General features: G+C 35.0%; 1 protein-coding gene across 4 annotated transcripts in view; it reads left to right on the forward strand.

Annotated features, from left to right (window-relative positions):
• LOC111506102 (uncharacterized) overlaps positions 1-24,514 on the forward strand; it is a 259,371-nt gene that overhangs the window by 70,495 nt on the left and 164,362 nt on the right. For all 4 annotated transcript variants that reach the window (XM_074181729.1, XM_074181728.1, XM_074181732.1 and 1 more), the window contains one exon: positions 6,657-6,709. The gene's annotated coding sequence lies outside the window, so the exon portion shown is untranslated. The remainder of the gene's footprint in view (positions 1-6,656; positions 6,710-24,514) is intronic.

Genomic DNA, 24,514 nt, shown 5'->3' on the forward strand with positions numbered 1-24,514 from the left:
TGTCTTCCATTTTCTTGAATGCAGAGCTGAAGTCTATGTTTGAAAGACTGTTCTACCCTGCGCAAGACAGCTGGTGTAATGCTGCGAAAAGCATTCGTTATTCTAAGTCGCATATTTTCGGGAGAAGTTGGTGGCTCAACGTAAACCATATTTTCCATGTATCCCCATAAGAAAAAATCTAGTTTCGTCAAATCTGGTGATCTAGCGGGCCACCGTACAGGCCCATTCCGTCCTATCCATTTATTGGGAAATACTTCATTTAGATGATCTCTCACTTCTGCCGAATAGTGAGCAGGTGCACCATCATGTTGTAACCACATTCTATTGCGGAGGTCAAGAGGAATTTCATCTAACAAACCTGGTAAATCATTTCGTAAGAAATTGAGATACATTGCACTATTCATATGTCCCTCAAAAAAGTATGGACCAATTACATATTCTCCAATGATGCCTCCCCAGACATTTATCGACCACCTATGTTGATAATCCACCTGTCTCAATAAGTGAGGATTTTCTGTCGCATAATAATGGTAATTATGTCGATTTACAAATCCATTTTTATGGAATGTCGATTCAACCGACCATAAAATATTATTGAAAAAATATTCGTTTCGACGAATTTTGTTCATGGCCCAATTGCAAAATCTCACTCTTTTCTCGAAATCAGCATACAGTAGTTCTTGATGTAACTGAACGTGGTATGGATGCAAGCGATGTTTCTTCAATACTCGTTGCACTGATCTCTCACTTATATCCACTATTTCCCCAATTTGTCGTTGACTCCTACTAGGAACTTCTTCAACAGCAAGAAGAACTTGCAATTCATTATCTTCATTAGTAGCTGGCTTGATGCGCTCATGTTTGGAATAATTAATAGATCCAGTTTCAACGAATCGTCCCAAGACCTTTCGGAAAGATCTTTCACCTGGATGCCTTCTATCTGGATACCGCTGAGAATAAATTCTACTTGCCAATAAACAATTCCTGTCTGATTCACCTAATATGAAAATCATATCAATCAAATCACTTTTTGATAACAACATTCTGATGAAATTATACCGACAGTTCAACTTCACGATTGACTAAAAATTTCAATATTCATTTGCAGCCAAATATTTTGTTCTGTCATTTGCCAGACTACTTGATTTCCAATGAATATTTCATTCGCTGAAAGGTTGTTTTAGACCGAAAGAATAAGGCACAAATTCCGAGATTTTTGAAATTATTGTAACTATTCAAGAACGTCCATTTTGTGGTGTAATTCGCAACTTGTTTACCTAGCAACAGGTAATTTTAGGAATGGGCGATATTTTAAGGAAAGGGTATTTTTTGTATATTCTTATCAGTCGTCAAATGGATTTCGCTTTGAAAAAATGACCATTTTTCGAAAGAAATGCTCATTTAAGAAAAACTATTGAACTTAGCCATAGGGAATACTCAATGAAATTTGTAGAGGTTTCGTTGGCGCTTCTTATGGATCAATAATATACAGGGTATTCCATTTAATATAAGGAAGATTTTGCAAAGTTTCATTTACAATATTTGGCAAGCGGTTTTTCATACCCTGTATATCACAGGTCGATTTCAGATATATCGTTTGAGAGAGTTACCAATGTAGAATATTCGACCAAAAAAAAATTTCAACTGGACTTGGCACCACTTTATAATTTCAAATATTCTGAGTGACGAATATTGGAAAAAAAACCTGTCATGCTAGATATCTCGAAAACCGTCAATATTTTCGAAGTGCAGATAAACATAAAGTTTATTTTATTTTCTATGAAGAAACCGAAAAAGCGATAAAAAATATAGGTTGCCATCTAAAAAGACACAGTTGGGATCCGCCCAGAAAAAATCGAACACCCTGTGTGACCGCCAATATTTTTATTTTGTCGAGCTCGAGCAATAAGGTAATATTATAGAAAATTAGATTCCTATCTGCTTCCTATATAGAGATATGGAACACCGCGCCACTGTTGCAGGACCCTGTATATATTGATTAAGGCTGCAAATGGAAATTATTTTGGAGTCTACAGGGTAGCTCAAAAAAGTGGAACATATCGAAGTTGGGTTTTTTTAAATGGAATACTTTTGAATAGCTCAGAAAAAAATAATATGTTTTCATAAAAGGTACAAAGTACCTAACTTAACCGTTCTCGATTTATTGATTTTTTTATGAAATTGCTGGGTACAATTGGAAACTAAAGAAACATCGAAAATGTATAGAAATCATCCCTTAGAATTTTTACCAAGCATAAAAGAGGTTTTGGGCTATTGATATTTCGATAAAACCCGTTTCTCAATATTATACAGAATGGTAAAAAATCATCGTCACTTTTTTATAATTTCGGGCAAAGATAACTTTGTTATTTCAAACAGAACACCCTGTATGTTTTTGATCTGAACAATATAAAATTCAATCAGCTTCGATTTCATTTAGGGGTTCCCTACACCTAACCTAAATAGTTTATCAGATAGTTGTTCCCATTTTAATGCATTCTTTGAATTGAGATACTATAATAACTGGACTATTCTGAATAATTTAATAAATGCTGATAAAAAAAGCTCATGCTGTGGGAAATATTTAATCTGTTACGTTAAATAAAAAGTGCTAATAAATATCATAGTATTATTCTTTCAATAGCTGGCTATTTCTCAAAAAAACTAGAAATTTGTATCCAGTTGCAAGCATCAACTGCTTTAAGTAAGTTGTGAAAGGGATAATTGTATATGAACTTGTAATTTTAGTAATAAATACTGAAAAATATTGAAACATGTAAGTAGTCTATGGAGATGTGTTATAATTGTTCAAATAACTATTATCTATAAAAAAATATTATCAATTGGCAAATAACACTGCTGATAATAAGGCAATGCAGTTAACTAAAGAGTATTTATGATATGGTTATGACAATTTGATTGGAATTGGTTTACGGATATATATACGGAGATATCTTGAGGTAATGAACATTTTTCTCATTTGATTGAAAATGTGTCTGTGATTTTCATTGCAGTGAGTGGGTAGTTGATTTGAATCTGAAAATGACTTCTAGTTTATGCGGAATATTTATAGTCATTTCCTGTTTTACCGTTAATATATTATGCCTCTATGGTTATTTGCGTCATCCTCACAGTGGCGGATCAATTTGAAGAAAATTTTAATGATATATGATTCGAGTTTGATTTATATTCTTTCTCTATTAAATTCAAGTCAGCTTAGAGTTTGTGCGTTAGTTCTTTTATTCAATTCAATCAAACCTACTTATGAATCTCCAAATTTTTTCGTCTTCTATAGAAAAAACAAAAAATAAAGGAAGAACTCGTTTCCACCCAACGATTTTGTTATTTTTTCAACTGATCAATACAGTAGATTATTGAGGATAGTGGTGTGATGACTGCTACCTCCCGAATTATTTTTTAGTTTTTGGTATATTATCTACATCATTCTTATCATATTTTCGATAAAACCGTTTAACATGATTTTTTTTAATTTTATTTTCAAGTTTTCAGTTTCAGATTTTTATCCACCCTAATGCCATACGGTCCTCGACACGATACAAAATCTTGACTTGGGTGGGAGACCCATGCTTGTATCCAGATTCTGATTCTGACAAAGTTCTGTGCATAGATTATATTGGATTTAAATCTTTTTAATAGTGTACTACTATAGTACTAGTCAACCATTTCGAGGTAGTTAGAAAAAATATGTGATCCGACATTTTGTAGCTTCGGGCATCTTGGATTTACAATAATGCAATATCAATTAACTTATATTATCATCAAAACTAATAACAGGGGAGCCCACGATGCAAAATGGGGATTTACTCGAGCGTCATTGGGACATATTAGGTGGCAAAGCTCAGATGATGAGAAGAAAAAATATTATGTAATATATACCTTTTCATTGGTGGGGGAAGCGGCTATAGATTTTTGAATATGTGAAAAAATACTGTTGCATGGACATACTCGAGCGCGTCAGATATTGATAGCATCAATGTCTTACGTATTTTTAATAATGTTGGTATGTTGATCTGATTGTTTGCATGATGTGGGTGGTTGTACGTAAAGGTTAAAAGTGAAAAGAAAAAAAAATTATCGAGCGCGTCAGATTTTCTAAGGGGGTGTTAAGTGCAACAAAAAAAGGTCTCATTCACTAATCTGACGACTTAGATCTGACGCAAACTCGCGGCCATTATTATAATGTGCAAAAAAAATTCGCCATTTTGAAATACTCAAGCGCGTCAGATTAAGATATATATGGTTCATATTTATGTTTTAGATGTGCTGTCTTATAATCTGACGATCATCTAGAGGGATTCGATTAATCTGACAAAAACAATATTTTTTTAAATTTTTTTCAATTCATTGAATTCAATTGATTGAAAAGCTCAGGAATTAGCATGCAAATAAATAAGTGTATGTTTTTAAATAGAATACTTGTATTTATGAGAAGATAATTTAAAAAAAATGCTCAAAAAAATTTAATTTTTTATAATCAATTGATTAATCAATGAAGAAAAGAGAAATGAAACTTTCCATGTTTTTTAACACTTTTATTTGTTTGTTTGCAGTAACGTTAGTTACAAATAAAAGTGGTAAAAAATAGTAGAACGTTCAATTTCTCTTTTCTTCATTATAATTTCCTACCACGTAGTAACGGCTACATCCATCAATTAATTGATTAATTAATCATCATCTTCATTTTCATCACGAACGAGTCTCTGTGATCAGCTGTGATGGAGTCATGGCAACATAATTCAGAGTGGGGACGGAGTGAGAGAGTAATAGATAGAGAAAAAGTGAATAGAGAATAGAGGAATAGAAACTCGGAGAGAGAAATATAGGTATCACACACCTGCACGCATCGAACTTTATCGACGAATTTTTGTTATTTCGGTTTGCGGAAATCGTCAGATTATATATTTTTCGTTATCTTTGAACTATTTCCTTCAAAATAAAAAAAAATCAGATACGCTCGAAAATGTCGAAATGACGTTATTTTTTTACAACTTTGTTGCCCTCCCCTTTCTTTGCGTCACTCTCAAATTGTCAGATTACTGGAATATACACTTTTTAGCAGGTAATTAACTCACCCTACCTTAATCTGACGCGCTCGAGAATTTTTGATGATCAATTTTTTATTTACTAATCTGATCCTTTATCCCTCACAGACGGCCTTATATATGGGGCTCATATTTGGTGGAGGTACTTAACTTGGTACAAGGTATCCCCCTGTAAATCAACCTGCCGCGCTTTAGTAAATCCCGAAATCCCCGCTTGGGCTCCCTTATTATAAATGTGTGTACCGAATATCAGATCAATCTGACAACAGAAAGAGGTCAAACTTCAATTAGGGCAAGGCTAAATAAAACCGTTCAAAAACGACTCGAACGTTGGTGCCATAGTTATTACATGATTATTTAATCCACAGTTGTTATATTGATAATTATAAGAACAATTTTTTGGAAAAACTGAATTTTGTACTTCAAGAAGGTTTCTGATTTCAAATAGTATTCGTTGATTGGTCTAAAAGAAAAATATCTACTGATGTTGTGGTTTCCCCCAAAACTGACGTCCTAACGAAATCTCGATTGTACTTGTGCATAGTATGAAGCAGCCAATGAATTGACATGAAATAGATTGGAGACTGAGAAATAGAAATGAGAGGGAGAGAGAAAAGACAATTCAAACATGAAGAATTCAAAATGTTTTTTCTGTCATCATACCCATGTTTGTTTGAAGGTGATTGACAATGTTTAGTGGTGTATTTAGTCAGTTCGGACTTCCATTGTCTAATATAATATAAATTGATTTGAAATCCCTGCAAGAATCTGTAAACATTTTTTAAATATTTCACATATTCTTTCAGGGATTTCAAATCAATATATATTATATTAGACAATGGAAGTTCGAACTGTCGAAATATACCCATGTTGATAGTAATGTTGCAGTTTTCCCATTTATTCTGGTCACAGCTGAATCTAACAATGTTAATTTTCTGGGTATTAAATTAAACTGAGAAAACTGAGCCCTTCATGTCACATGAACTACATTCTTTAGTAGTTTACATACAAAAGAGATAACATTGGACCCAGAATTGGGCCTTGTGGAACACACATGATAGTAATGTACGAGGGTTCATATTATGGAAGTACCTGTTGGAGGTGAAATGTTCAAATTGCGTTTCTTACACTCTGTTCCCGAAGTTTTCAAAAAGTTTTCTTATTTTAGATAATGAAAGGTTTAAACTCTTGAGAAATTCCAGAAATATCTTTCAGAGAATAAGAACAATTCATCATAAATATCCTTGTAGATTTTTTTCCATTTATATTCCACTCAGCTTGTTTAATGTTGAATATTATACAAGATATAACTTACTCTCGGTAATACCATGCTCATTTCAAAACAAAATATCTTTAGAATGTGACATTCGAGCCCTGTTTTCTGCAATCCAACCTGACGGCCTTCATCGTGTTTATTCATTTATAATTTTCATGTGCCAGTCTTATAGATTTTATCACGTATGTGATCCATTTATATCCTAAACATTACAGGCATTAAATCGACCCTCATTCCTGCCATTGCACTGTAAAAAAATGATACCATTAAAATGTTTTGAGGATTACAAACTGTAATTTTTGTTTTGTTAGTTTCAGATTATGTGATGGATTTCGTCTCATCTAAAGAAGCATGGTAAACGTGCATTGAGGTAAGCAAAATCATCGAAAATATAAGCGATATGAGTTTTGATAGTATTTTTCGTTTTTATGATTAGGTCCTGAGAATTTTTCATTTTCGGGCGATACATAGGTTATTAATTAGGAACAAAATAGCCTGAACAGTCAGCTGTCAAAGTGAAACTCTATCACTCTATGTGTTCTATGTTTCATGTCAAGTATCCAGAGGTAATTCTGAACTTTTAAAAGAAGGGCTTCCTTGCTTCTTTCGCTTCTGATCAGGCCGCATGGAAAGAGCTCATGTTTTCGGCAGATCTGTGGAGTAGATTAGATAAAATTGATTCTGTTGAGGAATAAATCGGAACAACTGAAAGTTGGATATATAATTTCAACCCTAACTGAGTTTCAGCGGAATTGAATTGTTTCTGTCAAGTGAAAGCTCCGCAGAGAAATTCGGTAAATTCATCGAAACTACTAACCAATACATTTTTAGAACAACATACGATTGATTCGAAATCGTGTTGATTCTGGAATTCAACCCTGAGGCTTTACCGTGTCCAAGCATTTTGCGAAATGCGAATTGCATGAAGCAACAACAATGTCGAAATGAAAAGAAGAGTCGTATTGGAAAACAGATTAATTGAAATTAGTACACCTCTCTTCCGATTAAAGGCCAACTAGACATTGGAAAATGCGTTTTTGAAAACATGAGTCCATTGGTCTGAATGTTATTTGTGGAAAAAGTCCAAAAATAGAATTACTAATTGTATTGCTAACATCATTTTCACAAGGGATTAGTACTGATCCTCCAAGAATTCTTATTCAACTGATAATCGGCAACGACTGATCATTGGTCTTTTGTGAAAAAGATCTATCAGTTTTGTTTTCTATTAAATGATTATTATCCGCATATAGAAAAGGCACGAAACGCAACATATGCCGAAAACATCGCCGCTGTCTGTGAGAGTGCGCAGGAGATTCCGAGGAACTCGATTTCGCGTCGCTCACAAGAACTCGGCCTTTCGCAGACCACAACTTGGCGAATTTTGCGTCTTGACTTGGGGCTGCACCCTACAAAATTCAACTGACCTAGAAACTGAAGATGAACGGCCATAGACAACGACGTGTGTTCGCTGAATGGGCTCTGGAGCAGTTGGCAACTGACCCTATTTTTCATCGAAAAATCATCTTCAGCGATTTGGCCCATTTCTGGATGAATGGGTCGAATTTGGAGCGATACCAATACACATGAGATCCAAGAGCATCCAATGCAGTCACTGGTCTGGATTTTGGGCTGGCGGTGTCATCGGTCCATATTTCTTTGAGAACGACGTTGGTCAGGCCATCAACTTCTTTTGGCCTGAATTGGATGATCTGGACACCAACGACATGTGATTTCAACAGGACGGCGCTATGTGTCACACAGCTCATGCTACATTTGATATTTTGCACGAGCAATTTGAGAGCATGGTCATCTAACGTGGAGGTGATATGAATTGGCCACCGAGATCGTGCGATTTGACCCCGTTAGACTTTTTCTTGTGGTTTTTTAAGTCGCAGGTGTATGCGAATAAGCCATAAACCACAACGGTCCTCAAAGCCAAAATAATCTATGCCATCGATTTAATTCAGCCTGCCAGAGTAATGGAAAATTGTACGTTTCGGATGCGCTCCAACTTGACCACTTGGATAAATACTGTTACGTTTTTCCCCGTGGGTGGACCAATAAAATTGACTACACTGAATAATCAAACTTAACTTTATTTCACTTTAAAAACAACAAACACTTGAACTTGAACACTGAAACTTCAACAGTTATTTGAATGTATATCGCCTTACTAGATTACTTCGCGTAACGCACTGTAACGTCCACTTCACTGTGTACTGTACTGTCCGTATACGCTCGCAGCAACATCGTAGAATTTTCGCCGAAGTTCCATCGACATCGGTAGCATGTTTCTTGCTGCTTCTCGAGCGGCAGGGAGTCATCGCGCTCTTAGCTGCGTCACGTTTTTCCTATGGCTACCAGTGGCGGCCGGCGCTACTTTCCCCCGGGCATGATCTACTACAATATGAATACAAAATTTAAAGATAGGAAGTGCTTAAAGAAAGTCCCCATGGTAAATAATTTTTGTAAAAAATATGCGAATGTAACATCTATGATGCTTTCTCTAAAGCTGAGAAATATTTTGCCTTGTCTCTGATTTTCTGATGAATGAATAACCTATGTCAACTATGATAAAATTTCCAATAATCTATTTATATTATGTTTCACTCTAAACGGTATTGGTTTATCAACTGCAATAAATCCCATCTGTTTTAATCCTATTGTGTAGTGTAGTGTAGTGTAATATTGTGATTTCGGGTTTTACAACTTGAGGGTCTAATTGCTATTATAATCGTTTAGCCAATACCATATATAGTATTTCCAATACCAATTGGAACAGCACAGAGAAATTCCCGCCTCGACATAGGCGTCGGCATATTATTTTTCAGTGATAGTTTTTCAGTTACTTATTCTTACAATCATAGCAATTGATCACCACATGAAAAAGGTATCTCAACTGAATTTTTCCGCCATGGATAATTATGAAAAACTTCGAAATTTAAGGTAGTTGATTTCCGAGTCGAAAACTCTGAAATACAATGAAAACACAAATAATCACACCGAATTCTCGTCACACAAAATAGTAGAGGCCAACAAAATTGCTAGAAAAATCATCATCGGGTTGAATAACGATTGGTTTTATGGAACTTTGCACATAATATTTGTTCTCTTCTTTTATAACGTGGGCCACACAGTTCTTCCACACATCACTATTACCTACTTCATTCACCACTCGCCTTATATTGTCAAGCACCACAGCATTCAAAGTCGGTGACTGATTACATTTCCGCAAGCTTTATTTCATTGTGGCCCAAACCATTTCAATTGGATTGAACACACAATAGTATGGAGTCAAACGTAAGAGAATATAACCACGTGTTTCACACATCTAATCAATAATATACTCTTTTTTGAAATTACGTTGTTTTATGGTCGCCAGTAATACCTTTTTCGTTGGAATCTTTTCGGGTATTTCCATGTCATGATTTCGCATGAAATCAACAATATCTGCCTTTTTGTGTTATTGTTTGGTATTTTAGTCAATAACCGAAAATGATACGAAGCGTTCTCCATAACAATAACCGAGTTTGGAGGAATATTTGGGAGAAGCTGGTCACTAAACCAGGTTTCAAATAAAGCCGCAGTCATATCTTCGTGGTAATCAGCAGACGAATCTTTTATATTTTTGGCCGACATAAGCAAAGCGTAGGTACGAATCCACTTTCATTCCCAGCATGCAAAATTATAACACGTTTTCCCCTGGAAGAAGGTGTGTTCAAAGCACAATACTTGGTTTCGTCTACCCAGGCATATTTGGCATCATGGGTGTCAAACCAAGTTTCGTCAAGGTAGATTATATGTCTGCTGGATTCTCGGTTGCTTTTCATTCGCCTCAAATATTCTTGTCGGAGTTGAACAATGCGTGTCGATTCCATTATGACCATCCGATTGTTCAATTTTTTATATTCGAAACCACAAGACAATAAGACACCTAGTAGAGTTTCTGAAGATTTGTAATTATAATCTTGATAGTCAAGTAATTTATACCAAATCATTTCCAAGGTTGGTACTTCATTTTTTTGGTATATTTCATAAATTGTTCGCCGAAACACATCTTTTGTAGCACCATCATCGTTTGCAAATTCTTTATTCCTTTGTTTTCGTTTCATTGCATGGTCAATGACATCCCCTATTTTAATGACTCGAAGAACTGTCGAACGAGATAGTTTCGTTGACTCGCATATTCTATTCACAATAGCATTCTGTGAAGTGTGACAGTTTTCCTTCTTCGAGCATTCATGAATATTTAAAATTACTCGCTAAACTTAACATGTAAATCCTTATTTTCAAATTCCGGATCCCTGTCGATTGACACAGATTCCTCACACGTAATGTTATCATTTGTTTCAAAAGGTCTCCAGAAAACCATATTGATGAAAGTACCCAAAAACACTAAGATTTTCACAAAAATCGGTTTAAACGATGAGATTGTAACCTTTGGTGTGAAAGTTGAAAACTTTTTCTAGAGATCAATTACCCTAACACCAAACTGATATTTTTGCACTTGACGCGCGTTTCGCTAACAAGGTTAGCATCTTCAGGAGAAGCAAATTGATACTGAATCTAAAGACAAGGGTTAGCTGTTTATATTCCTAAAGTGTTTTGGTCCGAAGTGGACTTTGTTTGTTATATGATGATTATCCTAATTAATTTTTCGATAATCAACTACTGGAACCAATACCTGCAAATTAATTTGTCAACAATAGATTTAAAAGCGGACAAATTAATTTGCAGGTAGTGGTTCCACTAGTTAATTACCGAAAAATCAATTAGGATAATCATCATTTAACAAACAAAGTCAACATCGGACCAAAAAACTTTAGGTTTATATATAACAGCTAACCCTTGTCTTTAGATTCAGTATCAGTTTGCTTCTCCTGAAGATGCTAACCTTTTAGCGAAACGCTCGTCGAGTGGAAAAATATCAGTTTGGTGTTAGGGTAATTGATATCTAGAAAAAGTTTTCAAAAATCGGTTTGCAAAATCACTCACTACCTCACCTAACCCCACGAACATACGGCACTGATGAAAAGAAATATTGTGAAACGGCCAAATAATTAGTATTCAGCCAGTCCAGCTAGCCGAGCCTTTATTCCTCAACTATATTTGATAGCACGTTTACTAACTATCTGGGCGACTAGGGGCCACAGGCCAGAAATGTTTATGACTGTACCAGGGACGCTTTGAACATAAAAGCACTGATAGTATATACATTTTCCATTTGCCGGGCAGTGATCATGAACATCCCTCGTAGTGCTCTTATTTGTATTGCCGTTCCAATTGGGAAGGACAGACTATACCGTGAAACCTACTATACAAGAAATTGATACACAGATGCAATGAGAATGATATACCAAATTACCCGCTAAATGAATTACAATAGTTGTCTGTTCTGTCCGTTTGTTATTAGATCAGACACTTTCACAAAAGTTGCTGAAATCTTCATCGATGTTAAGCCTATAAGGGGAATGCTAATGTGCTTGCATCACTGACACAAATAAAGTGATCGATGGAAATTGCTTTATATTTATGGACAGTGGTTGGTTTACGGTTGTTGAGATAGCTCAACCTATGAGACCATCAATTTTTATTGTTATAGTTATCGGTCGTGATTTAGATGTGAGATATTGAATTTCATCGCTGTGAGGTCAATTGGACTCTTGACAGATGGAGTTCGAAAAATATTTTTTTGAGGGTACTGGGTTAGGGTCCAATACCATCGGAATCATAAATGAAATGTTCAACTGCGATTTTGTTCAAATTCTCCATTATGTGAATTAACGAAAAACATTTACAGAGCAGTAGCCCTTGAATTCCTCAAATTTTGAGTAAACTTCACAATCTAGGCTATTTCAACAGCCTTCTAAAACTAGATAAGAGAGGTCATCTATAATGTATTTTATGTGTGATAATGCAATGTTCGTAGAGGTTACTCAATGGAAGAAATGAAAATCTACTTTGTCTATAATCTGCTTAAATTGAATTACTTATCTTCGAATCCTGAAAATCTTAAGGAGAAAATTGGATAAGATAATTCAGGAAACACTTGCTAGATAAATAGCAGTTTACAAGTGTTGTTCATGACGAAGAATTTCAAAGACGAGAATGTTTCCTAATTATTCACCAAAGTCAAACAACTGTTCATGCAGCTGCAGTTTCGTAAGAATGTATCATCTTTCCCCCCAATCGATTTCCTGGAGTATTTGAAGTCCACTAGATACTCGTTAGGACAACAAGAGAATTGTTCTGAATTCTTTGTCCTTATTGAACACTCTTCGTGAGCAAAACAATAGCAAAATCAATACTCCTGACCACTCTGGATTGAATGTTTCTGTAGTCTATCTTGTCTTGTGTTTGTAAATAATTTGCTGTAAAAATCCTCACTCGTTTACTTTATAGTAAATGTTCAAGAGGTAGTAAAAACGTATGTGAATTTCTGCAACTTCAAATAGCGTTTTCCAATATGACTAATAACCAGTCCCTGCAAAGCTCATTGTTGAATCATCTGAAAATGGAACTTTTAACAGGTGATGATCGACTGTATTGCCAAACATGCGCCAAACTAACTGACTGTTATAAGGAAACACGCATAGCTGAAGGAAACAAGTATAGCTGAGGCACCAGTAGTAAAGTAACAACAAGAGTTCCAGCACACTTTGGATCATTTTTACGTGTTAAACGCCATAAGGAAATCTAAGGTCCATTTTGCATATTTTGATACCACGGATCGGATCCTTGTGGAACACCCTACAGCTTCGTCAGCGGCCGTGAAACTTTATACATAAAAAAATCGTGCCTTGTCGGGGGCTCGATCCATCGATCTGCAGCTTACGAAGCAGACGCTCTACCATCTGCGCTATCGTGACGCTTGATAAGTTTTGTGAATAGTTTGTATCAATGTGACGATACCAGTGTTGAGTTATTAACCCAAGAAATAATGTTTTCAAATATTTTTGAAAGAGTGGTAATGATAGTGAACGACTCATGGACGTGATGATAAACTTTAAAAATCCTCCGACGCATATAAATGAATATAAAAAACGGATGTGGTGTCAGAATGACACGACGACACCTTCGATTTTAGGATTTTTGTGGCGAATTAGCCAATTTCGACGAGACCAACTCATGCAAGCACTGTTCGTTGTTGGTAGAATGAACAAAGATAATGAATGGAGAATTATTTGCTGGAAGAAGTGATAGACTGATATTTGATGCTAGTCAACTGTATTCCCAATGTTCTCGGCGGCCGACAGTTGCAAATTACCTACTGATAAATAAGAAGTTGTTAAAGCAGCGTATTGAGAAAATAGGAATATAATCAAAGATTCACTCCAAAGATATTTTTTCTTTCGGATATCTATTTGAGAATCTGATTGAAGTAATTGAAATGAAATCTTGATCGAATATTCTCACAAGAGAAATATAAGACATTAGGACAGAAAGCTTTATCTCAAAATCGTGAGAGTGAAATACCTTTTTGAATCCAAACGGTGAGGGATAAGCAATAAAGTGTCTGTGTTTATCGTTAACTGGCTGTTGCATTCCGATGGGCAACTCTCAGAAGGCGATATCTGTGTAGAGGAAAAAGATATATGAATTCTGAAACAGGCAGTTGAAAAACAAGTTTTCAAATATTCGGAAGAATATATTTATATAAATTGATATTATAATTGTATCATTTATGTTTTTTTTTTGTCATTTCACGACACTACACCATGTTAAAAAGGTAACCTGATTTGTCGGAAAAATAGCTCATAAAAATGTTCAGGATTCCAAATGTATATCATATATATACTTATGAATTACTCGCGAAATGATATGCTCAGGAACAAACAACTAAAATTCTGTGTCAGTCAGTCATCACTAAGAGAATTAACATATGTTAGGTGTATGTCGAATGGAATGAGTTTTCAAGTATTCATACAAAGGAAATTATCCTAGGGTTTCTGCACTCGAAATCGAAAGTTAAAAAAATCATGATGACGAATGAAAGAATAGTTATTATTTAGGTCTTTTTTATGTACGGAAAACACTGAAGAGAGTGAAATTGAATTACAGAATACATATTCGGAAGAGAAATAAATATAGTAGGATTTGGAAAAATCTTGAGGTTTGGTTAGAATTTAGAAATTGTCGAAAGAGAACTGCTTTGATGAGCCGATTTTCTATAGTTTTTGCATGTATTTCTTGATCCCGTATGACAAAAACTTGTCGATTTTGATATTGCATGTAGCTTTTGCATTCCGTTTCGACCTTCACAGCGTATGACATCAGCGTAACTATAACTGAAAAGTAGGATGTGCCATCACTTTGATCGAAAATAAATTCATTCACCTGTCATTGCCAGATTTACCCGGCAAGTTTGGTTTGACTTTGAAATAAATGCAAGGTTATTATCTGCCCCAAAACAGATGCGTAGACTCAACACATAATATTTTACAGGAGAACAGACTGACATTTCTCACGCATATGCATGTCTAACATGAACTAGGTACCGCATACTTAATGATGATTCAAAATACTGCACTATATTTTTTCTTGAAATATGATTACATTACAATTTGAACCAACATAGTGGATGATATTGACGTAACTTCAACTGAAACGTGGGTATCGCCTCACTTTGGTCTCTTTTTTCCACACATTGGCAAAATCTGATGGTGAAGTTTGGTTTAACCTTGAAACTAAATACTAGGATTTTCTCGAGGGTCGAGTTTTCATGTATGTCAATGACACACCATTGTGACGTCCCCAGATCTGAATGAAATTGAAAATGAAACGAAACTAGTAATCAATGAATTCGAATGTTGGTGTAGAAACAATCATTTAATAAATAATGGAAATAAAACAACATTTATCCAGTCTTCAAGTAAGTATCAGCGCCCTTTCCAAATATATCTAGGTTTCGAAACTGAATTGTCTTTCAATAATCACATCGAATACTTGTGCACTTCTCTGAAAAACGTATTTTGCCTTCTTAACGATGAAATTAAATTTTTTGAGACATAATCTCTTGGATATATACTATGGCTTAATATAAATATTACCATTTGGGGACACTCATCAGAAATAAATAGAATCTTTATAAGGCAAAAACGCTTCATTAGACTAATTTTTGATCTCAAATACAAAGAATCTTGTAAGAAAACATTCCAAGACAAAAAAAATTTCACATTACCATGCATTTAACTTTACAAAATATTAAGCTACGTTCATTCCCATTTGCTAACAAGAAATGAGGAAATTCATTGTCATTAAACGAGACGGAGAAACGATTTCCATCAGGAAAAAATAAACCATAATGAAACAAATTTTCTCATATTCAAGAAAAAAGTCAAAGACTTTTTGGTAGCAAGTTGTTTTTACTTCCTGATAGAGTATGAAAATAAAAATAATATTTTTGTGTAACATGTGCTGTTATTGATATAAGTGCTATAAGATAAAATATCTTTTGTAAAAATGTGACGTGTCATATATACATTCATGTATCAAACATGATGACTAAAATTTGACTTTGACTTCTCCGCCAATGTCATGCTAGACGGAGATTTGTAGACATGTAGTGTCAACACTTGACATTTTACAGGAGAACAGACTGATATTTCTCACACATATGCATGCCCTACATGAACTTCCGCATGCTTAAAAATGATGTAATAATTTAAAATGTCACACTACGTTTTCTTTTCGAAATATAATTGATTACAAATCTGAAGTCATACAGTAGATGATATTGATATGATTTCCACTGAAGAGCAGGTTTGGTCTGTTTCTCCCCCACCATGTCAAGATCTGACAGAGCAGTTTGGTTTGAGCTTGAAACTGAACCCCCAGGTTATGCTAGACGGAGATTTGCGGAGTTTTCAAAAGAGATGCGTAGGGTCATACCATTTTGCAATACAATAGATGGATATTTCTCACACATGCATATGCTCGCCTAACAAGAACTTTCACGTATTGCAATACAATCTAATCATTTGAAATTCAACACTATATTTGCGAAAATCATGCTAAACAGGGTTTGGAAGTTCTCCAAAACAATGTATACAGTCACAACACACCATTTTGCAGCGAAAAAGACATATTTTTCACACCTAAATATATTCTCGACATGAACTTTTACATGTCGCAATACACATGTTTCAATTTGAAATGTATTACTATATTCTTCTTAAAACCCAATATTATCCAAGATTCAAGCCAATATACCATATGATGTGAGCGTGTATTCAACTGAAAAGGAGGTTTCCACACTTCAACCTGAAAACTGATTCCTCCCCTACACCATTTCATGATCTGACCTTGAATTTGAGTTTGATCTTCAACTTGACTACGTGGTCATTTTCTGTCGATGTCCTGCTATACTGGTTTGTGAGTCCCCAAATATTACATAATGCACACATTTTTCGTACATACACACGCATGCTTCACACAATGCATGCTTATGCTTATGTTGTAGTATTTTTCTTGAAGCTGCGATGATTTTGCAACCGTGTTAGGAATCACACGTTGAAAGGTAAGACCTCGTTAGTCCTCAGCTCGCACAAGTTTCTTAACTTCTGAGAGTTGTCGTTCGTATGGGGGCGACAGCTGATTAACGGAAAAACAGATTTTAAACAGAAACAGAACATTTACTTTCTGCATGATAAAGATACAGTAATGCAACTTGTCGCTATCGAATTGGGTACTGTAATAGCGCGATAAACATTTTTGTCAACATTTTTACTGTTGTTCCTGTGAATATAGTGTTTCAGACTAATATATCATCATAGAAATTCAGTTTTCTGATATACTATGATTCCATAAGACATGTGTCTCAATAGTAGATTTTATTCATATTCATATTTGGTCACATTACTTCTAACGCAAAGTTTTCCCCGCTAGGAAGTGCTGTTTCTAATTTACTGTTCAAGGAATATTTTCTGGCGCTCCATTACGGTCAATCAGTTATTGTTGAACCTGCTTCTGCAATTTTAAAAAATATTTGCTGATGTGATGAAATATATCGCATCTATCTTGAGCCTCATAATAGATGAATACCAGGAGAAAACAGTGGAGGATGGACTTGAAGAGTGTTATAAGGCTTCTAAACGAATAAAAAAGATCTGAAAAATACTACTACTATGGGTGGGAAACAAACTATACTAGCATTCTTGCTCGATAATACAACACTACGTAATCAGATGAAATTTGAGATGAAGAAAGGAGCAGGCCTGATTAGCCGGAAAGAGACAGCCTCTAATCGAGTACATTGGGATGATTCACAATCGGCTTTCAATTCGCGTATCCGGACTGAAGTGATTAGTAATCTCAAGCATAAGAACCTTACCTCATTTTTGATCGACTATAACACCCACATTGTGAGACTAATTCAAAATGCATTGAAAAAGGATGCATTTTTAAAGGTTAATATGACATTCGGTGGAGAATTTGAGGTTGTCAAAGGCGATCGAATCTAACGCATCCATCCATAGTAACACTGATATGAATATGTGGTTTGAGGAACATGTTATAGAGCCAATCATGATAAAGTTGGAAGAGTTTCAGGAACGTGACAGAGGTTAGACGTTGAAAGCAGTAGTGAATTTGGGGGGTTACCGTAAACAAATTTGTGCCGCAGAGAGGTTCATCATACATAGAACTGCCTTCTCAAATCAAACGAAAAATCATGATAATGCCTGCTTCGCTTGGGCCATTGTTTCGGCGTTGTATCCAGTTCCCCATGGACAACATTCAGATCACATCCTATCTTATCATGACTATTCAAAAGTTCTGAAGTTGTAAGGTATTCACTTTCCGATGAAAATTATTCAGATAAATAGTTTCGAAGAGCAGAATGATCTCTCAGTCAATGTTTACACGTTGAAACATTTTGAATCCAAGTATACTGTAATACCGCTAAGATTGAGCATAGCAAAAAATAAAAGCAAACATGTGAATCTACTCATGATTCAAGACATGTATTACGATGAAAGATGTGAGGATTCAATAAATATCTATGATGTTATGTCACCAATCAGAAAACACTTTGTTTGGATGAAAGATCTATCTAGTTTGGTGAGTAATCAACTCGACAACCATAATAGAAAAAAATATTTTTGCCATAGGTGTTTTCACTGTTTTTCCACGCAAGCTATGTTAGATAAACACCTTGAAGACTGCTCGAAGACAAAGGAATGCCTACCAAAATTACCTATGGAGGGAAAATATATTTTGAGGTTCAAAAATTTCAAAAATAAAATTACATCGCCTTTCGTCATATATGCCGAGTGTATTGGTATCTGCACAAGATGACAATAAATATCAACGACACATTCCGGCATCTATTGGATATTATCTGAAACGCTCTTATGATGATACACTACTATCATTTTATCGATCATTTCGTGATGAAAATTGTATGAAATGGTTTGCAGACGAGATGTTGCAACTGTGTTCCAGTGTCCATTTGATGTAGATATATCAGCCAGCCAGGAAACATATTTTCAGGCAGTAACTCATTGTCATATATGTGACAAACCATTCAATATATCAGACAAAATAGTATGCGACCATAATCGTCAAATACCTAAAAATAATTAATCGCCAACCATCACACAATAAGTGCATTTTAAACTATCAAGATGATCCAACAATTCCCATCGTGTTTCATAACTTATCAGGGTATGATGCACATTTTGTTATAGAAAATATTGCATTGGATCTCAATGGAAGTATCGCCGTTTGGCCGATAACAAAGGAAAAGTATATCTCCTTCACTAAAAATATTTCTGGTAGCAAAATCCACTTCACATTTTTTAATTCATTCAGATTCATGAATTTTTCGCTGGATACGTTAGTATCATATCTATCAGATTTTCCAAATCTCATATCACAGTTCTCCAACCGCTCGAATGATGACGAGTAGATTTTGACAAAAAAAGGGTGGTTATGACTATATCGATTCTTTCAAAAAATTCTATGAAGATTGTTTACCCCCTATCGAAAGCTTTTACAACATATTGGAGGAAAAACCGTGTCCTAGGATATCTTACTTGCGTGCCAAGCTAATATGGGCTACTTTTAATATAAACACATTGGGAATATATACGAATCTGTATTTGAAGACGGATGTTATGCTTCTGGCTATGTCTTCGAGCAGTTCCGCTCAAGTTGCCATAAAACTTACGGTTTGGATCCTGCCCATTGTTTCACTCTGCCTGGCTATACATGGGATGCTATGTTATTCGAAACGAAACAGCAACTTGAACTTCTCACCGATGTAGATCAGTTGATGTTTTTCGAAAAGGGAACAATAGGTGGACTGAGTCAAGTTTGCTCCAAGCGAAGAGTCACAGCTAATAACAAATACATGGGTGACAATTATTATCATTACAGAAATCTCAAGCAGGCCTTAGAACATGGTCTCATTTTGAACAAGATTCATCGTGTTCTAAAGTTTAAGCAGTCCACATGGTTGAAGCCCTACAAAGGCTTGAACACACGTTTGCGAACTGTTGCTTCAAATGATTTTGGAACTTATGAATAATGCCGTATTTGATATGTACTGCTATCTTCAAAACTCAATTTTTGTCCCATATATATAAATATTTGTTTCAGGGAAAACTATGGAAAATCTGAGAAAGCACTCTGATGTTCGCCTTGTAACGAGTTGGGATGGGCGATATAGTGCCGAAGCCAGAATCTCCAATCCTCGGTTCAAGAGTTTGACTGTCTTCGATGAAAACTTGACTGCCATTGAATTGGGAAAATCCAAAATATTCTTCAACAAACCTATATATGTTGGAATGGTAGTACTGGATTTGACAAAGTTGACCACATATAATTTCAATTATGAATACATGGCTCCTAGGTATAGAGAAAATGTTTGCGCAGTTTATACTGATACGGACAGTTTGATTTATGAAATTATAAATTATGATCCATATGAGATGATGAAAAATGATTGTCATCAGTATTTCGATACTAGCGATTATCAATCAGATATCATTTACAAAATTCCCCGAGCGAATAAGAAAGTGATTGGATTGATGAAGGATGAGAACAACAGAAAGCTTATGCTCGACTTTATTGGACTCAGATCTAAATTATACTCAACTAGAACTGCAACGTCAGAAGATCAAATCACTGATCTGAAAAAAAGATTGAAGCAGGAGAATTATGAAAATGATGAAATCAAACAAATTGTGGCCAATTTCGGAGTATCCAAGAAAGCGAAGGGCGTTAAACATAATGGTGTCAAAACAAAAATCGCTTTCGAAGATTACGTGGCCTGTTTGGAAAATCATACCGAAAAAGCAATCACACAAAAAATTGATAAAATCCTATGAGCGTAGGGTGTATTCAACAGAACAAACGAAGATTGCTCTCAATCCTAACGATGATAAACGCTATCTAATTCCTGAAACCTACCATACTCTTCCATGGGAACATTACTCAATTCAAAATCTATGAATATTGATTAATAACAATATCAACTACAAATTATTCTCGTCTCACATGAACGGGTCTAAGTACGAGTGAAAATCACATATCACATAGAAAGTTTTTGTTAACATATTATCTTGTTGTTGATATACAGGTGTATTTTTGTGAGTCAAAGCAGAACTATTGGAAAAATGAACCCTACTGTCATTCATTTCGAATTGAACCACACACCTATTTTCTTTCGAGAGAGGTTTTATATAGGGCTATTGGCGATGTTTTTTTTCCTCTACAATCTAAAAATCAAACGCTCCGGCAGCTCTAACTCCAGGGTGGTGTGGAAAAGAGCAAAGAAAACTATTTTAACGATGAACTCACAACCTGATGATATCAACCACTTGTCCTCATTTGTTAGGGAGACATTTCTTGGTCTCTTCCTTCGAAGAGCTCATAAGTATCTATTGAGTCGATGTATTTCCTGAAAATATCAAGTTCAACTCTTCCATCATATCTTTTGTAAACAGACAACAATAAAAAATATTTATATATTGTGTAAGATCTTGTTCATTATATCTTTTCGGTTTACATTTTGTAAGAAGTTGTTTTGAATCATTAGTTAACTTGAGTGTGTTTTTATTGATGTTCAAAATATTATTTTCAATAGAAACATACTTTTTCTATGACATCCATCATCTTGCAGAATCAAACCATAACACAGAGGAAAGATCCATGTTGACTTCACGACGACAGATTGACATTACCAGAAACATAACCAAAATAACCAAAAAAATTGCCATTAAATCATCATGTATGAAAGCTGTTTGGAAAAACGTGTAACTGAAACTGGTTTTGATCTATTCCAGTTTAAAATCAATTCAAAAATATCTGTTAATTTCTTCTGAATACATGTTGTTGATGTAAATAGACGAAAACACACATAAAAATTCTGTTTTGACCAAATGGCAGTATATTTCATAGCAAAGCACTCCATTAATTATGAATCTCGATATTATAGAAAATGCCAAGTCGAACAAACATGTTATTATCAGCATATACCCTTTTCAATATTAGTCCTTATTGAGATTAAAATCTTTCATAATTACCAATCAACCACATTTATCCTTCCACTATTCTAGACAAATATCTTCAATTTCATCAAATGTCAAATATGGAGCTACATAATCGAAAATTGGTATGATGGAGATTGCGATCACACTGTTCGAATGGAACAATCACATTACAATTGTAGCGAATCAATTGTTTTGCTTTTCGTCTGTTTTGATCTAAATACATAACATCGATATCTTTATGGCTACACATTGAAAACATTTTCTCAAATTTGTACCAATATTATTCAAATACGCACTTGGTGTTATGAGAGTTTACTTGATTTTGAGATTTACTGGTGTGTAATTTTTCTGCGTATCTGTAGAATGGCTTCAGTTTTATAGGGAGACTAGATGAAGTTTATTTTTTTTTCAACCATTCTTAGCTGGAAATAAAGCCCAAACATAACGCATTTATGATTTAATACCGAACAGCACTGTTTCGACCCGCCATAGCTCTCATCAGTGGTGTTACGCTGAACCACAAATTCATTGCTAGAATCTACTGTAATTGAAGAACGAGCTATAGTAAAGAAGCGGGTTTACATCTTCGGGCAGTTTGGTCACTCGTTTGGCCACTCGACTTTACATTCATTATAGACCCGAAACCGATCTGCAAACTCCACCCTCGCCGTAGGCAGAGAACTTTTATGTGTGTTTTCGTCTATTTATATCAACAACATGTATTCAGAAGAAATTAACAGATATTTTTGAATTGATTTTAAACTGGAATAGATCAAAACCACTTTCAGTTACACGTTTTTCCAAACAGCTTTCATACATGATGATTTAATGGCAATTTTTTTGGTTATTTTGGTTATGTTTCTGGTAATGTCAATCTGTCGTCGTGAAGTCAACATGGATCTTTCCTCTGTGTTATGGTTTGATTCTGCAAGATGATGGATGTCATAGAAAAAGTATGTTTCTATTGAAAATAATATTTTGAACATCAATAAAAACACACTCAAGTTAACTAATGATTCAAAACAACTTCTTACAAAATGTAAACCGAAAAGATATAATGAACAAGATCTTACACAATATATAAATATTTTTTATTGTTGTCTGTTTACAAAAGATATGATGGAAGAGTTGAACTTGATATTTTCAGGAAATACATCGACTCAATAGATACTTATGAGCTCTTCGAAGGAAGAGACCAAGAAATGTTACCCTAACAAATGAGGACAAGTGGTTGATATCATCAGGTTGTGAGTTCATCGTTAAAATAGTTTTCTTTGCTCTTTTCCACACCACCCTGGAGTTAGAGCTGCCGGAGCGTTTGATTTTTAGATTGTAGAGGAAAAAAAACATCGCCAATAGCCCTATATAAAACCTCTCTCGAAAGAAAATAGGTGTGTGGTTCAATTCGAAATAAATGACAGTAGGGTTCATTTTTCATGTGAGACGAGAATAATTTGTAGTTGATATTGTTATTAATCAATATTCATAGATTTTGAATTGAGTAATGTTCCCATGGAAGAGTATGGTAGGTTTCAGGAATTAGATAGCGTTTATCATCGTTAGGATTGAGAGCAATCTTCGTTTGTTCTGTTGAATACACCCTACTCTCATAGGATTTTATCAATTTTTTGTGTGATTGCTTTTTCGGTATGATTTTCCAAACAGGCCACGTAATCTTCGAAAGCGATTTTTGTTTTGACAACATTATGTTTAACGCCCTTCGCTTTCTTGGATACTCCGAAATTGGCCACAATTTGTTTGATTTCATCATTTTCATAATTCTCCTGCTTCAATCTTTTTTTCAGATCAGTGGCCAACTTTGTCAAATCCAGTACTACCATTCCAACATATATAGGTTTGTTGAAGAATATTTTGGATTTTCCCAATTCAATGGCAGTCAAGTTTTCATCGAAGACAGTCAAACTCTTGAACCGAGGATTGGAGATTCTGGCTTCGGCACTATATCGCCCATCCCAACTCGTTACAAGGCGAACATCAGAGTGCTTTCTCAGATTTTCCATAGTTTTCCCTGAAACAAATATTTATATATATGGGACAAAAATTGAGTTTTGAAGATAGCAGTACATATCAAATACGGCATTATTCATAAGTTCCAAAATCATTTGAAGCAACAGTTCGCAAACGTGTGTTCAAGCCTTTGTAGGGCTTCAACCATGTGGACTGCTTAAACTTTAGAACACGATGAATCTTGTTCAAAATGAGACCATGTTCTAAGGCCTGCTTGAGATTTCTGTAATGATAATAATTGTCACCCATGTATTTGTTATTAGCTGTGACTCTTCGCTTGGAGCAAACTTGACTCAGTCCACCTATTGTTCCCTTTTCGAAAAACATCAACTGATCTACATCGGTGAGAAGTTCAAGTTGCTGTTTCGTTTCGAATAACATAGCATCCCATGTATAGCCAGGCAGAGTGAAACAATGGGCAGGATCCAAACCGTAAGTTTTATGGCAACTTGAGCGGAACTGCTCGAAGACATAGCCAGAAGCATAACATCCGTCTTCAAATACAGATTCGTATATATTCCCAATGTGTTTATATTAAAAGTAGCCCATATTAGCTTGGCACGCAAGTAAGATATCCTAGGACACGGTTTTTCCTCCAATATGTTGTAAAAGCTTTCGATAGGGGGTAAACAATCTTCATAGAATTT

The sequence above is a fragment of the Leptinotarsa decemlineata genome, unplaced genomic scaffold (genome assembly GCF_025532065.1).
Source record: "Leptinotarsa decemlineata unplaced genomic scaffold, Ldec_3_MD MMD2_tig00026314_RagTag_RagTag, whole genome shotgun sequence".
NCBI lineage: Eukaryota > Metazoa > Arthropoda > Insecta > Coleoptera > Chrysomelidae > Leptinotarsa > Leptinotarsa decemlineata.